Source organism: Ovis canadensis, chromosome 3, assembly GCF_042477335.2.
Source record: "Ovis canadensis isolate MfBH-ARS-UI-01 breed Bighorn chromosome 3, ARS-UI_OviCan_v2, whole genome shotgun sequence".
NCBI lineage: Eukaryota > Metazoa > Chordata > Mammalia > Artiodactyla > Bovidae > Ovis > Ovis canadensis.
The window spans coordinates 25,293,886-25,309,725 of NC_091247.1; the positions used below are offsets into that span (position 1 = coordinate 25,293,886).

General features: G+C 39.2%; 1 non-coding gene across 1 annotated transcript; it reads right to left on the bottom strand.

Annotated features, from left to right (window-relative positions):
• Positions 1-14,314: 14,314 nt before the first annotated feature.
• Positions 14,315-14,386, bottom strand: TRNAS-GGA (transfer RNA serine (anticodon GGA)). The gene has a single exon. It is a non-coding gene; the product is annotated as a tRNA-Ser (tRNA).
• Between the last annotated feature and the right edge of the window lie 1,454 nt (positions 14,387-15,840).

The following is a 15,840-nucleotide window of genomic DNA, read 5'->3' on the forward strand; positions in this document are numbered from 1 at the left end:
AATCATCTCGAAACCATCCCACCCCAGTCCATGGAAAAACTGGCTTCCACAAAACTGGTCCTTGGTGCCAAAAAGACTGGGACTGCTGCCTTAGTGTACTGAAAAATTATTTGATAGCAGAGATCCTGTCTTTTGTATTTTGGTACAGATATATAAGGTACCTTAGTACCTAGTGTAGAACCTAGAGCAGAGGAGGTTTGCCATTTATACATAAATGAATGAAAGAAAAAATTTCATATCTGTGGATCCCATCACCCATATACTTCTCCATCAAACCATGAGGTTTATTTTACATATGAAATTTCTCACTGAGTTCTCTTACATGTGAATAACAGTAGCAAGAAGAGGATACAGATGTTTCCAGAAGGATCCTGGTAAAAAATATTTGTCTTTACCTTACTCTCTTTAGCCATTGACCAGACTAGCAAATGGAGCTAGAGAGTAACAAGGTTCAGAGGTATAAAAATAAAAAAAAAAAAGCTCATAATTAGAGCAATATGAGTAACTGCTGCTATTTCTCCAGCTCATATTGCAACAGAACAAAACTTTTCTGGATGTTATGGCTACTTTGTGTTTTCATCTTATTTCAGCCTTATTCTTTCCCTTTTCTGTTATCCTTGACCAAATCCAATATGCTAGAGGGAACAAACTATGGGACAAAACCATTTTCTTCCTCTTGCTCAAACTTCTTACTCATCACTCACTTTCATCTGAGAGAAAGCTTAGCCTGAACCTTGTAGTCAGGCAGCTGTTGGCCAGAGGCACACATGGAAAAGGCCCTTAGACTATAGTTAAAGTGGAAACGTTTGATTAAGAAGAAAGGAAGTTTTAAGTGGAAACAGTTGATGAGTTGGAGTCTGGGGTTGGATGTAAATGATCATTATCATCTATATTAATCACAAATTCTATTAGGCTAGAAATCATAGACTGTATCTATCTCATCAAGAGTTAAAGTGTCACTTGTTAGTTCAGCAACTAGTAAGTATCACTAGCAAACTATAGGCTGAATGTAAAAACTGAGGCTGATTCATGTCAATGTATGGCAAAAACAACTACAATTTTGTAAAGTAATTCAGTTCAGTTCAGTTCAGTAGCTCAGTCGTGTCTGACTCTTTGCGACCCCATGGACTGCAGCACACCAGGCCTCCTGGTTAATCACCAACTCCCAAAATTTACTCAAACTCATGTCCATTGAGTCGGTGATGCCATCCAACCTTCTTATCCTCTGTCGTTCCCTTATCCTGCTCTCAATCTTTCCTAGCATCAGGGTCTTTTCCAATGAGTCAGTTCATTACATCAGGTGGCCAAAGTACTGGAGTTTCAGCTTCAACATCAGTCCTTCCAATGAACACTCAGGATTGATCTCCTTTAGGATGGACTGGTCAAATCTCCAAGAGACTCTCAATAGTCTTCTCCAACACCACAGTTCAAAACCATCAATTCTTTGGCACTCAGCTTTCTTTATAGTCCAACTCTCACATCCATACATGACTACTGGAAAAACCATAGCTTTGACTAGATGGACCTTTGTTGGCAAAGTAATGTCTCTGCTTTTAATTATGCTGTCTAGGTTGGTCATAACTTTCTTTCCAAGGAGTAAGCATCTTTTAATTTCGTGGCCGCAGTCACCATCTGCAGTGATTTTGGAGGTCCCAAAAATAAATTCAGCCACTGTTTCCAGTTTCCCCATCTATTTGCCATTAAGTGGAGGGACTGAATGCCATGGTCTTAGTTTTCCGAATGTTTAATTTAAACCAACTTTTTCACTCTCTTCTTTCACTTTCATCAAGAGGCTCTTTAGTTCTTCTTCACTTTCTGCCATAAAGGTGGTGTCATCTGCATATCTGAGGTGATTGATATTTCTCCTGGCATCTTGATTCCAGCTCATACTTGATCCAGCCCAGCGTTTCTCATGATGTACTCTGCATATGAGTTAAATAAGCAGGATGACACTATACAGCCTTGATGTACTACTTTTCCTATTTGGAACCAGTCTGTTGTTCCATGTCCAGTTCTAGCTGTTGCTTCCTGACCAGTATACAGATTTCTCAAGAGGCAGGTCAGGTGGTCTGGTATTCCTATCTTTTTAAGAAATCTCCACAGTCAAAGGCTTTGACATAGTCAAAAAAGCAGAAATAGATGTTTTTCTGGAACTCTCTTGCTTTTTCGATGATCTAGCAGATATTGGCAATTTGATCTCTGCCTCCTCTGCCTTTTCTAAAACCAGCTTGAACATCTGGAAATTCATGGTTCACGTATTGTTGAAGCCTGGCTTGGAGAATTTTGAACATTACTTTGTTAGCGTGTGAGATGAGTGCAATTGTGTGGTAGATTGGGCATTCTTTGGCATTCCCTTTCTTTAGGATTGGAATGAAAACTGACCTTTTCCAGTCCTGTGGCCATTGCTGAGTTTTTCAAATTTGCTGCCATATTGAGTGCAGCGATTTCACAGCATCATCTTTCAGGATTTGAAACAGCTCAACTGGAATTCCATCACCTCCACTAGCGTTGTTCATAGTGATGCTTTCTAAGGCCCACTTGACTTCACATTCCAAGATGTCTGGCTCTAGGTGAGTGATTGCACCATCGTGATTATCTGGGTCGTGAAGATCTTTTGTACAATTCTTCTGTGTATTCTTGCTACCTCTTCTTAATATCTTCTGCTTCTGTTAGGTCCATACCATTTCTGCCCTTTATTGAGCCCATCTTTGCATGAAATGTTTCCTTGGTATCTCTAATTTTCTTGAAGAGATCTCTCATCTTTCCCGTTCTGTTGTTTTTCTCTATTTCTTTGCACTAATCACTGAGGAAGGCTTTCTTATCTCTCCTTACTATTCTTTGGAACTCTGCATTCAAATGGGTGTATCTTTCCTTTTCTCCTTTGCTTTTCGCTTCTCTTCTTGTCACAGCTATTTGCAAGGCTTCCTCAGACAGCCATTTTGTTTTTTTGCATTTCTTTTTCTTGGGGATGGTCTTGATCCCTGTTCCCTGTCTGTACAATGTCACGAACCTCTAGCCATAGTTCATCAGGCACTCTGTCTGTCAGATCTAGTCCCTTAAATCTATTTTTCTACTGTATAATCATAAAGGACTTGATGTAGGTCATACCTTAATAGCCTAGTGGTTTTCCCTACTCTCTTCAATTTAAGTCTGAATTTGGCAATAAGGTGTTCATGATCTGAGCCACAGTCAGCTCCCAGTCTTGTTTTTGCTAACTGTATAGAGCTTCTCCATCTTTGGCTGCAAAGAATATAATCAATCTGATTTCAGTGTTGACGATCTGGTGATGTCCATGTGTAGAGTCTTCTCTTGTGTTGTTGGAAGAGGGTGTTTGCTATGACCAGTGCATTCTCGTGGCAAAACTCTATTAGCCTTTGCCCTGCCTTGTTCTGTACTCCAAAACCAAATTTGCCTGTTACTCCAGGTGTTTCTTGACTTCCTCCTTTTTCTTGAGTCTTCTATAATGAAAAGGACATCTTTTTTGGGTGTTAGTTCTAAAAGGTCTTGAAGGTCTTCATAGAACCATTCAACTTCCACTTCTTCAACATTACTGGTTGGGGCATAGACTTGGATGACTGTGTGATATTGAATGGTTTGCTTTGGAAATGAACAGAGATCATTCGGTTGTTTTTGAGATTGCATCCAAGTACTGCATTTCGGACTATTTTGCTGACTATGATGGCTACTCCATTTCTTCTAAGAGATTCTTGCCCACAGTAGTAGATATAATGGTCATCTGAGTTAGATTCACCCATTCCAGTCCATTTTAGTTCTCTGATTCCTAAAATGTCAACATTCACTCTTGCCATCTCCTGTTATAAAGAAATTAGCCTTCAATTAAAATAAATTAATTAATTAAGAAAAAACAGTAAGTGCTGGGAGTTTGTAGCTTCTGGCAGCTGCAAAGCAGCTTGTGTGAGACAGATCAGAGGCAAGGAGCTGAAATGAAATGAATTGACAGATCAAAGTGTCTCAGAGAAATTTCAAGAAACTAATGACTATTATGAAGTTATATGTCTAAAAACTGTCACTAAGATCTTACAATGATTAGATAAATTATTTCAAAAGATGTTTGCTGTTTATTGGTGCATCTACATTTCCCTTTGTCCTCACTCCAGAAATTCCATCAGTCACAGATTTTTATCTACATAAAAGGATTTCCTTCCTGCAGACTGCAACTCTGTCAGTATATGAATATTAAATGAAATAAAATAAAGTAAAATAAAAGAGGAAAAAGTGAAATGCAGTCCACATGGGTAACTCAGTTACCTCAAATTCAAGTATCAGTTTTGTTTTCCCTCAAAGAAAGAAGAAATATAAGGATCTTGGCAGGACCTGCCAACAAAGTGATATGATTGATTTTTTAATATGTGAGCATACAAATTTTAGAATTTAAAAATAACATTTATTACTGCAACAATTGAAATTTTCAAAGCACTCAATTATTTGTTTTATGCTCAGTTTCATAGACTGTCTCTTTATGTTTATTTGCCTCAGCCTCTCCCCCAGGAAGCTCACAGCTCCACAGAAGAATTATCTCAGGGTATAAATTCTTGTGTGAAGACAGATAACATGGACTCCATGATAATTCTAAAGTACAGAGTAAATGCTCTGAAAACCTATAGGAACAGAAGATGATTAGCACATTGTGATAGGCTGAATCATGTCCCCCCAAAATTTACATGTTAAACTACTAACCCCCAGTACCTCAAAATGTAACCTTATTTAGAAATAAGGTGGCTGCATATGTAATTCATTAAGATGAGCTCATCAGTGTGGACCCAAATCCGATATTGTGCTCAGTTGCTAGGTCGTGTCCAACTCTTTGTGACCCCATGGACTGTAGCACACCAGGTTCCTATGAGAGATGGTGCCTTAGTGCTCAGGTCCCAGAATAAATGTTACAGGTATGTCTGAAGGTGAGTTCACAGTTTGAAGAAAGAAAAATCATCTTTTTCAGTGACAGTGGGAGAACAGAGTCAAATAGAATAATCCAGACTTTCTCAGGGTTTCCCTGGTGGCTCAGCCAGTAAAGAATCTGCCTGCAATGCAAGAGACTGGGGTTCGATGCCTGGGCTGAGAAGATCCCCTGGAGAAGAAAATGGCTATCTACTCCAGTATTCTTGCCTGGAGAATTCCATGGACAGAGGAGTCCATGTGGTCACAAAGAGTCGGACACAACTGAGCAACTAACATATTTCCAGGCTTTCTCAGCCTTGATGATACGTTGACATTTGGACTGGATAATTCTTTGCATTTTTTGCAAAAAAAATATTTCCAATTCTTTGCATTACAGTATGACCAAAACCCCCTGGATGTCAGTAACTTTCCCCTAGTGACAGCTACCAAAAATACCCACTGATGGGAGTGTGGGCGTTAGGGGTAAAACTGCCCCAAACTGAGAATAGCTCAAATAAGAATACTGAGACAAGCAGCGAAACAGAAGGCAAGGAATTCAAGAATATTTGAGCCAGATGATCAGAGAGAAGTGGGCAGATAGGAGAGAGGTGCGGCTGGGTGGGCAGAGACTCTGCCAGTGCCTCTGGGCCTTGCTTACATCTTTTCTCTTACTTGAATCCACTTTCTTCTCAATCCACTCAAGCACTATCTGAGCTTCAAAGTCCAGATTATGGCCACCTCTGAGAAACTCTCCCTAATCACAGCATATCTCAGAGCTCTTCCTCTCCCCTTCTGAGCTCAACCAGCCTGGAAATTCTCTGCCCCTCCCTTGAACATTCGGCAAAGCAGTCATCTCTGGTTATTGTTCAATTGCCTACAGGTGAAGCTTCCTCCTCAGTCATTTGGTCACTCCAGGAAGTAGGATGGGGTCAAGTTTTGGCATTGCCTACACAGTCCTGCACGTCAAGGAGGGCTCAGATACCCTAAAGGAGGAAATGAATAAAGTGTTCAACCATGCTGATTGGTTAAACTTTCTGATCTATAGGGAGCTTTGTTTTAAGCCACCTCCTTCTGGGTTTGTTATGCTGCCTTTCAGAGAAGATAACAAACACTCCCTGGGTGGAATTCCTCAGCAGAGGTTCTCTGAATATCCACAATGAGACAGTCAGATGCAAGTGACCTCAATCCTTCCTTTATCCTGTCAATAATGCAGATGGCAGTCCATCATGGCAGTTTTTGTGTTTCTAGCATAGCTGAGGACTAGAACATTCTTATGAAGTTCTGTATCTGTGAAATCTAGCAAAGAAGATGCCTGGGATCCAGGAGTTTCCTCCATTGGTGCCTTGCCCACACAGCTCCTTGGTTACGGTTATGTGCCATTTACAATGCTCTGTTCCAAGCAGATACACAAGTCCCCACATATCTGGGAACATTTGGGACTACAAAAGAAGCTTACCAGCTGCTTGGTATCAAGATTTTCTCTGCATCTATAGCATTTCCCTGAAGTAACTAACACCTTGACCCACAGGAGGGACTCCTAGATGCCAAAATAGTTAGTGAACCAGACACCAGTAGGTATTACCATTAGCCCTAAGCAGTGAACATTCTTCATATTTTATATAAAAGGCTCATCACTGTTTGGTCCTCAGGCTATCCCTTTATCCCACTGCTCCACACTTGCACCCCTCTTTGATCTTTATTGATCTACAGTCTCCCCAACAGACTTCCTTTGTTCCTTTTCCTTATTGCTTCTCTGGAAAACATTGACTCACTCTTTGAGACACACCCTTGAAAGTTACTTCCCCATTGAAATTCTTTGAACTTCATAAACAGAGTAGACGCCCTTGTCCTGGGCCACCTCTGTTCCCTCACCTGTCTTCACTCTGTACTCATTTCATCCCATTTTAATTGCTTTCGGTCCTGCATGTCTTTCTTACCATTCCTGCATGCATGCATGCTAAGTTGCTTCAGCCCATGTCTAGCTCTTTGTGAACCCATGGACTGTAGTCCACCAGCCTCCTCTGCCCATGAGATTCTCCAGGCAAGAATACTGGTGGAGCGGGTTGCCAAGCCCTCCTCCAAGGGACCTTATTGACCCAGGGATCGAATCCATGTCTCTTACACTTCCTACATTGGCAAGTGGGTTCTTTATTAGTAGTTGCCACCTGGTAAGCCCTCCATTCCTGCACTCTGAGCCAAAGAGCATCACCTTTCTTAACTCTGTAAACTTGCAGATGCAAGTCTGGTTGTGCTAGGGTTGATTCTATAATAGCTGTTGTTTTCTATCTTTAGTAATGATCTATCACTTGAGAAAACATTCCACATCTCAGGCAAAGTACTGGAAAAAATTGACTGACATTAAGTTAAGGATTTCATCATTTCTCATTTCTCCAACTTTCATGGCATCAGTAAAACTACCCCATGCAATTTTTAGATACATAATGTTTACCCTGAAATGATGGATTAACATTCATTTGACTAAACTGTGTACTGTCTCAATTATATCAAAATTATTCATTAAAACTGGTGTATGGCATATTAATCTTTTCTCAGAAATAGAACGCTTTATTACATAATGAGGGAGCAAAAACTCTTATTTAAAAGGAATGCATTTAAGCTTCACAATCTACCTCTAAATGTTCAACAATTTGGCCATCCAGATAGCAGTGTTTATACCCAACTGAAATTTAATCATGCCTTTCAAAAGTACATTTTTTCTGAACACAAAAATTTCATCTGATTGATAGGTTGTCATAATAATAATTGCTAACTTCTATTGAGAAATCTTTAATATTCTCACAAATTGCTTTATTTAATCCTAGTAGCAATGCATTAAGGTAGGTTATCCTTAATATTTGGGCTTCCCAGTGGGGAAAGACTCTACTTGCCAGTGCTAAAGATGCAGGAGACTAGGATTCAGTCCCTGAGTCAGGAAGATCTCCTGGAAGAGGAAATGGAAACCCACTCCAATATTCTTACCTGGAAATCCCATGGACAGAGGAGCCGGGTGGGCTACAGTCCATGGGAAGAGTCAGATGTGACTGAGCAATGCACATCCTTAATGTTACAAATAAAAAATTGGCAGCTCATACACACAGCTGACTTATCCAAGGTCACACAGCTGAGAGGGTTGCAGCTGGGATTTGAACCCATCAGTTTTTCTCCAGGAAGCTGACTCCTACCCTCGCTCCTGCACTGCATTTGCGCTGCTTAATTTGCAACCCAAGACTTCTGCAGCTCAGCTACTAGTGATGTTGCACGCTTTAATGTGCCTGACCCTGGTCAGTTTGCGTTGCACTTTGGGCACACATACTAGACGAGTCTAGCAGCTCATGTGTTTGCTTCTCATGTTACACTTAAGTAATCTGTGTCTCGGCTATGCAAAATGACGTCCTGAATTTAAAGCTAAAAAGTAGCAAACCTGGGACATCAAAGTCAGGCACTGTTAGTCTTAGTGTGGTACCTAATCCACCCCACTATAGGACACTCAGAAGAATTAGGAAATCGTGCATAAAGCACATACACATATAGACACATACTAGTTTTACCCAATTTTGAGGTTTTAAAGGTAATGTGAAAAAGAATGGTAAGAATTTGTCACTCTTGTTTAACCCCCTAGGCTGGATTTAAACATACGTTAAAAAATCGACATCAACTCTGAAAACTGTCCCATCCTTCCCAAAGATAGGGGAATTTTTTATTTGCTGTATTAATTGATACTGTTAAAAAATTTTAAATGTACTATTAACATATTTCTTATGTATGATGAAAAGGAATCAATTCTTTTTAACCTAAATATTAAAAAAATGATGCAATTTTCTCTGCAGGTTAGATATGCTCATTCTCAAGGTCATTCAAAACTCGAATTGCTCACAGCACAAGCCGAATGCTTGCTCAGATTTACTCTTAGACTTACAGAGTCTGTGTTTGCTGGTGAAGAACACAGGCTGCATACAAATGACTTCACCTCTGCAGTACAGAATTTAAATCAGCTGAGCAAGAAGCCAACTAGTCCCCCAAATACATGTTAATCTGCTTCCAGAACAAACCCACAGACTGACTAAATATTTTGCTTCTATCAGAATTTCACCATATCAAACATAAGTTCAAATGAAGGCACTGCTAAAAGTAATTGATTTTGTAGTTTTTATTATAAGGAGATCTGTTCTGTTCATCTAATTTACTCCTTCACTGAAAAATAATTTACAACAAAATGCATATACTTAAAGTGTTCAGTTTGGTACATTTTGACATAAACATACATCCATGAAACCATCATCACAATCAAAATGATAAACACATCCATCATCTCTCAAAGTTTCCTCAAGATCTTTTATAATCACTCTCCTCTTTGCCCCTCTCTTCACAGTGAGTCACTGACCTGATTTCTGTCAGATGGAGTAGTTTGAATTTTTCTAAAGTTTTCTATAAATGGAATCAAGTAATATGTATTATTTTGTCTGAATTCTTTCACTTTGCATAATCGTGTCTCAGATGAATCGCAACATTAGTGTTGTCTCACGAGTATCTGGTTTATTTATTTTTATTTCTGAATGGTATTTCCTTATATGGATATACCACAATTTGTTTAGACATTCGTGTGCTGATGGACATTTGAGTTATTTCCAGTTTTTGCCTTGTTTCTTTAGCAGTGAATTTGTAACAACATCCTTAATATTAGAGATGTTTACATAATATGAGAAAATTACAAAAATATAAATGGTAAGTTCACACACAATAGTTTTTAACTTTATATTTTCTATTGGAGTATAGCCAATTAACAATGTTGTGATGGTTTCAGGTGTACAGCAAAGGAACTCAGCCATATACATGCTAACTGCTGCTAAGTTGCTTCAGTCGTGTCCAACTCTGTGCGACCCCATAGACGGCGGCCCATCTTTTGTCCCTGGGATTATCCAAGCAAGAACACTGGAGTGGGTTGCCATTTCCTTCTCCAATGCATGAAAGTGAAAAGTGAAAGTGAAGTCACTGAGTCATGTCCAACTCTCAGCGACCCCATGGACTGCAGCCTACCAGGCTCCTCCGGCCATGGGATTTTCCAGGCAAGAGAACTGGAGTGGGATGCCATTGCCTTCCAGTTTTTGCCTTTTACGAATAAAGCTGATATGAATATCTGTGCATAAGTTTTTATATAGATATGCACTTACTTTTTTCTTGGGTAATTATGGAAAATAGGAGTGGCTGGATCATATGTTAGGAAAATGTGTAACTTTTCTTTAAATAAGCTGCCAGAATGTTTACCAAAGAAGTTGTACCATTTTAGATTTCCACCAGCAGGATATGAGAACTCCTGTTATTTCGCATCCTGATCACACTTGGTATGGTCTATCTTAACTTTTAGCTCCACTATTAGAAATGCAGTCATATCCTGCTCTTAATCGGCTGTTGCTACTTACTTGTTTCAGTCGTGTGTGACTCTGTGCAACGCTATAGGCTGCAGCCCGCCAGACTCCTCTGTCCATGGGGATTCTCCAGGCAAGAATACTGGGGTGGGTTCCCATGCCCTCCTCCAGGGGATCTTCCTGACCCAGGGACTGAACCCAGGTCTCCCGCATTGCAGGCAGATGCTTTACCGTCTGAGCCACCAGGGAAGACCGTGCTTTTAATCTACGTTCCCTAATGACTAACGCTGTCAGATAGTTTTTTGTTGTTCAGTTGCTAAGTCGTGTCTGAGTGTTTGTGACCCCGTGGACTGGCAGCATGCCAGGCTTCCCTGTCCTTCACTGTCTCCCAGAGTTTGCTAAAACTCATGTCCGTTTATCATGTGCTTATTTTCTATTCTTATTTCTTCTTTAGTGAAGTGTCTGTCCTTTATCAGATGTACAATTTTCAAATAGGTTTGCTCACAAAGTGTGTACTCTCTTTTCATTCTTTTAATAATTTCCTTTGAGGAGAAGATGTTTTAATGAAGTCCAATTTGTCAACTTTCCATCTCATGGATCATACTTTTAAGGAAAATCTTAGCCTGACTCAAGTTTTCAAATATTTTCTTCCTTTTTTTTTTTCAGAAGTTTCATAGTTTCAGATTTTACACTTAGGTCCATGGGTCCATGATTCATTTTTGAGCTAGTTTTAATATATGGTGAGAGGAATGGATTGAAGTTTTGTTTTCATTTTAACATCCAGTACCATTTATTGAAAAGATAACTAGTTCTCCCTGAATTGTCTTTGCAGCTTTGTCGAAATCATTCCCCCATGTATGTATGAGACCACTGCTGGGCTCTTTATTTGTTAAATTGACTATCCATCTATCGATTATCTATCTATCAATCTATCAAGCTTATCTATCTTGATGCCAGTATCACGCTGTCTGGTGACTGCTTCTTTAATATGACTTGAAATCCAGTACCATTAACTCTCTGATTTTCTTTTACATTTCCAAAGATGTCTTGGCTACTCTTTGTACTTCAATATGAATTTTACAGCCAGCTTGTCAGATTCCACAAAAAGCATGCCAGAATTTTTATTGCAATTAACTTTCACTTGTCAATTTCCACAAAAAGCTAGCCAGAGTTGCAATTATCTTGAACCTATGGATTAATCTGGAAATAGTTGATTATTGTAACAATACTGAGTATTCTAGTCTTTACTTTCTCTTAATATTTAATATTTTCAAATGCATAGATCTCTCATATCTTTTGTCAGATGTATCTGTAATTATTTCACTCAGTTTGATGCTATGGTAAACTGCATTTCGAAATTTCAGTTGAATAATTTTCCAGTGTGTTTTTTTGAAATTCAATCAGATTTCCCATATAGATGATGATGGAGTTTGAAAGTGAAGGCAGTTTGTTTTCTTTCTTTCAGTATAGAGGGTCTGATTGTACTCTTAGAGTCTCCAGTGTAATGTTAAATAGAAATGATGAAAAGTTGACACACTCATCTTATTCCTGAATTTGGGGGGAATGTACTTGCTCTTTTACCCTTAAGTATGATATCCACCATAGGTTTCTCATGAAGTGAAAGCGACTCGGTCGTGTCCGACTCTTTACAACCCCATAGGACTCTACAGTCCATGTAATTCTCTAGGCTTCTCATAGATACCCTTTATTAGGCTGAGGATATTGCCTGATATTCTTAGTTTACTGAGAGTAGCTAACCAGAATAGATGTTGAATTTTGTCAAGTATTTTCCTGCTTTTATTAATCTGATAAATTACATTTTTGAAGGTTAAGTCGGCCCTGCATTTTTGAGGTAAATCTCACTTGATCATGATGTACTATATGTTTTATATTTTTTTAGATTTAAATTGCTAAAATCTCATTTAGAGAATTTGCCTCTGTGTTCACAACAGATATTGGTCTTCATTCAGACATTTCCTCAAGTATTTTTGCATGGCTTGCCTCACAGAATAAATTAGGAAGCATTTCTTCTTTTCCATCTTTCTGAAATGATTTGTGTAGGATTTATATAATTACTTCTTTATATGTGGCAGAATTCACTAGTGAAACCATCATAAAATTTTCTTTATGAAGTTTTTAACTAAAATTCAATTTCTCAAATAAATTCAGGTTATCTATTTTTTCTTTGGTGAGTTTTGTAGTTTGTGTTCTACAAGGAATTTGTCCATTTCATGTTGGCTTTCAACATATAGACATGCCGTCTTTAATAACATCCCTTTTAATATCTATACAGCTTCCCCTCGTGGCTCAGATGGTAAAGATTCTGCCTGCAATGTGGGAGACCCAGGTTTGATCCCTGGGTCGGGAAGATCTCCTGGAGAAGGGCATAACAACCCACTCCAGTATTCTTGCCTAGAGAATTCCATAGACAGAGGAACCTGGTGGGCTATAGTCCATGGGGTCACAGAGTCGGACACGACTGAGTGACTAACTCTCTCACTCTCTTAATATCTTAATAGGAAGAATATAAAGTCTGTATTATTTCATCTCTCTGATTCATAATTTTGGTAAATTGTGTCTTCTATCTTCCTTTCCTTATCAAGCTCTACAGGCTTATTAACTTTATTGATTTTCTCAAAGATCCAATTTAAAGTGTTAATGAATGGGGAGAAATACTGAAGTATGGGAGGGGAATAAAAGAAAAACCACTGCTACTGCTAACCCCTAGAATTTCCATTAAACAGAGTCTCATAGACTTGATTTACCTAAAATTAAACTATTATTGGCAGCAAAAAATAAAAACACCTTTTCAAGAAGCCTTGATCTTACCAATAAGAGACAGCTGGGTATAATGGTATAGGCAATGGATTCTGGCACCAGACTGCCGGTATATGTGTCCTGCTCCTGCCTCTTATTAGCAGTTTGGTGGTGGTTAAGTCACTAAGTTGTGTCCAACTCTTATGACCCCATGGACTGTAGCCAGCCAGAGTCCTCTTTCCATGGGATTCTCCAGGCAAGCATACTGGAGTGGGTTGTCATTTCCGTCTCCAGGGGATCTTCCCAACCCAGGAATCGAACCCGGGTCTCCTGCATTGCTGGCAGATTCTTTACCAACTGAATTAAGAGAGAAGACTTATTAGCAGTTTAAGCTTGGGCAAATTATGCCTCAGTTTTCTTATCCATCAAGCATTCAGGCAATAATAATACCTATCCCATGAGATTGTTGTAATGATCAAATATGTTAGTACAGTTCGTATGCATGAAATGATCTGAAAACTTCTGGCACATGACAAGTATTTTGTAAGTGTTAGCCTTTATAATAAGCCAAAGGATCCAGAAATGACCTATTGTATGTAAGCATTTCATATTGCAGAAAAATACAATTTTTTTTCCTTTCTTTCTTTCTTCATTCCTTCCTCTCTCTATCCCCCACCCCTACCCCGCTCCCCTCACCTCTTTCTCTTTCCGCCAAAAAAGTAAACTAAAAGTTCAAAGACGTAGCTTGGCCACAAAGGAATATTTACTGTTTGAACAAAACAAATTTAAATACTACAATATACCCATGTCTCTCTTATACACATCTCTAGGAGGTTTATGAGTGTTGTTTACAGTCAGAAATCCTTATAGCTAGTGGGATTTTCATTGTTCTAACTGTCTCTCCTAGGCTCACAAAAATAGACTTAATTTCAAATACTATGTCACTATGTTTTCTGTACTTATAAACTACCAACTTGTTTCTCACAGTCAATATTTCAAAATCCATACTGTATTTCCAAGATTGTTTCTCCATCCAAGAAGGCATCATGCTTCAAAATCCAAGCTTCATTTCTTGGCTTTGACAATGTATTTCTCTGACTAAAATCTTTTTACGCAGATGAGAAAAACATGAGACTGCCAAACGTGATATGCCCACAGTGAAAATGAAAGTGAAGTCACTCAGTCGTGTCTGACTCTTTGAAACCCCATGGACTGTAGCCTACCAGGTTCCTCCTCCATGGGATTCTCCAGGCAAGAGTACTGGAGTGGGTTGCCACTTCCTTCTCCAGGGAATCTTCCCAACCCAGGGATCGAACCCAGGTCTCCTGCATTCCAGGCAGACACTTTAACCTCTGAGCTACCAGGGAAACCCAATAGATGGACTCTTCCTTTCACAAGGCAAAACTTATTGGATTCAAATATTTCATACAGCAAATGTCCTTTTATAAATCATTAATGGTTGCCAGGAGAAGTATCAATAACCTCAGATAAGCAAATGACACCACCCTTATGGCAGGAAGTGAAGAACTAAAGAGCCTCTTGAAAGTGAAAGAGGAGAGTGAAAAAGTTGGCTTAAAGCTCAACATTCAGAAAACTAAGATCATGGCATCTAGTCCCATCGCTTCATGGCAAATAGATGGGGAAACAGTGGCTGACTTTATTTTTCTGGGCTCTAAAATCAATGCAGAGGGTGATTGCAGCCATGAAATTAAAAGGTGCTTACTTCTTAGAAGGAAAGTTATGACCAACCTAGACAGCATATTAAAAAGCAGAGACATTCCTATGTCAACAAAGGTTTGTCTAGTCAAGGCTATGGTTTTTCCTGTGTGGATGTGAGTGTTGGACTATAAAGAAAGCTGAGCACTGAAGAATTGATGGTTTTGAACTGTGGTGTTGGAGAAGACTCTTGAGAGTCCCTTGGACTGCAAGGAGATCCAACCAGTCCATTCTAAAGGAGATCCAACCAGTCCATTCTAAAGGAGATCAGCCCTGGGATTTCTTTGGAAGGAATGATGCTGAAGCTGAAACTCCAGTACTTTGGCTACCTCATGCGAAGAGTTGACTCATTGGAAAAGACTCTGATGCTGGGAGGGATTGAGGGCAGGAGGAAAAGGGGACGACAGAGAATAAGATGGCTGGATGGCATCACCAAGTCGATAGACATGAGTTTGAGTGAACTCTGGGAGATGGTGATGGAGAGGGAGGCCTGGTGTGCTGCAGTTTATGGGGTCTCAAAGAGCTGGACATGACTGAGCGACTGAACTGAACGAATGGAAACAAAAAGAATATCAAATAAGATAGTGGTGAATTATAAGCAATGTTTTGGTATTTTCGCAGCTGTCTGGATAATAGATGTCAGGCAAGACAAATAATAGATCTGCACTTCTGAATCCCAAGAAGCACAACACTCTAATCCTTTAAGACCCCAGCTTATATTGTAGAATATCATACACATTGGACTCTGGCCCTGCTCAGCAAAAGCAGAGTTGTACAACACACCAACAAATTATTAAAACTTTTTTTCATGAGTTATTCTTACTGATTTATGTTTAAAGATATTCAATAAGAGTGTAAATAAAATACTCAAATGTTAGAGACCTCTCTCAACAATAACTTTTGTGTTTATTGATCCCCAGGATTAAAGTGAACCATTCAATATGACCAGGAATTTGGAAATCTGAAAGGGAATATGGAAGTACTTTCACTTACTGAAAGGAAGTATCCTTGTTCTTACTTGATTGTTGACACCTAAATCTATCCATACTGTAAGACAGGAGGTCTACAGTGCAATCTCCCTGAGGAAAAGAAAATAAAAACAAAT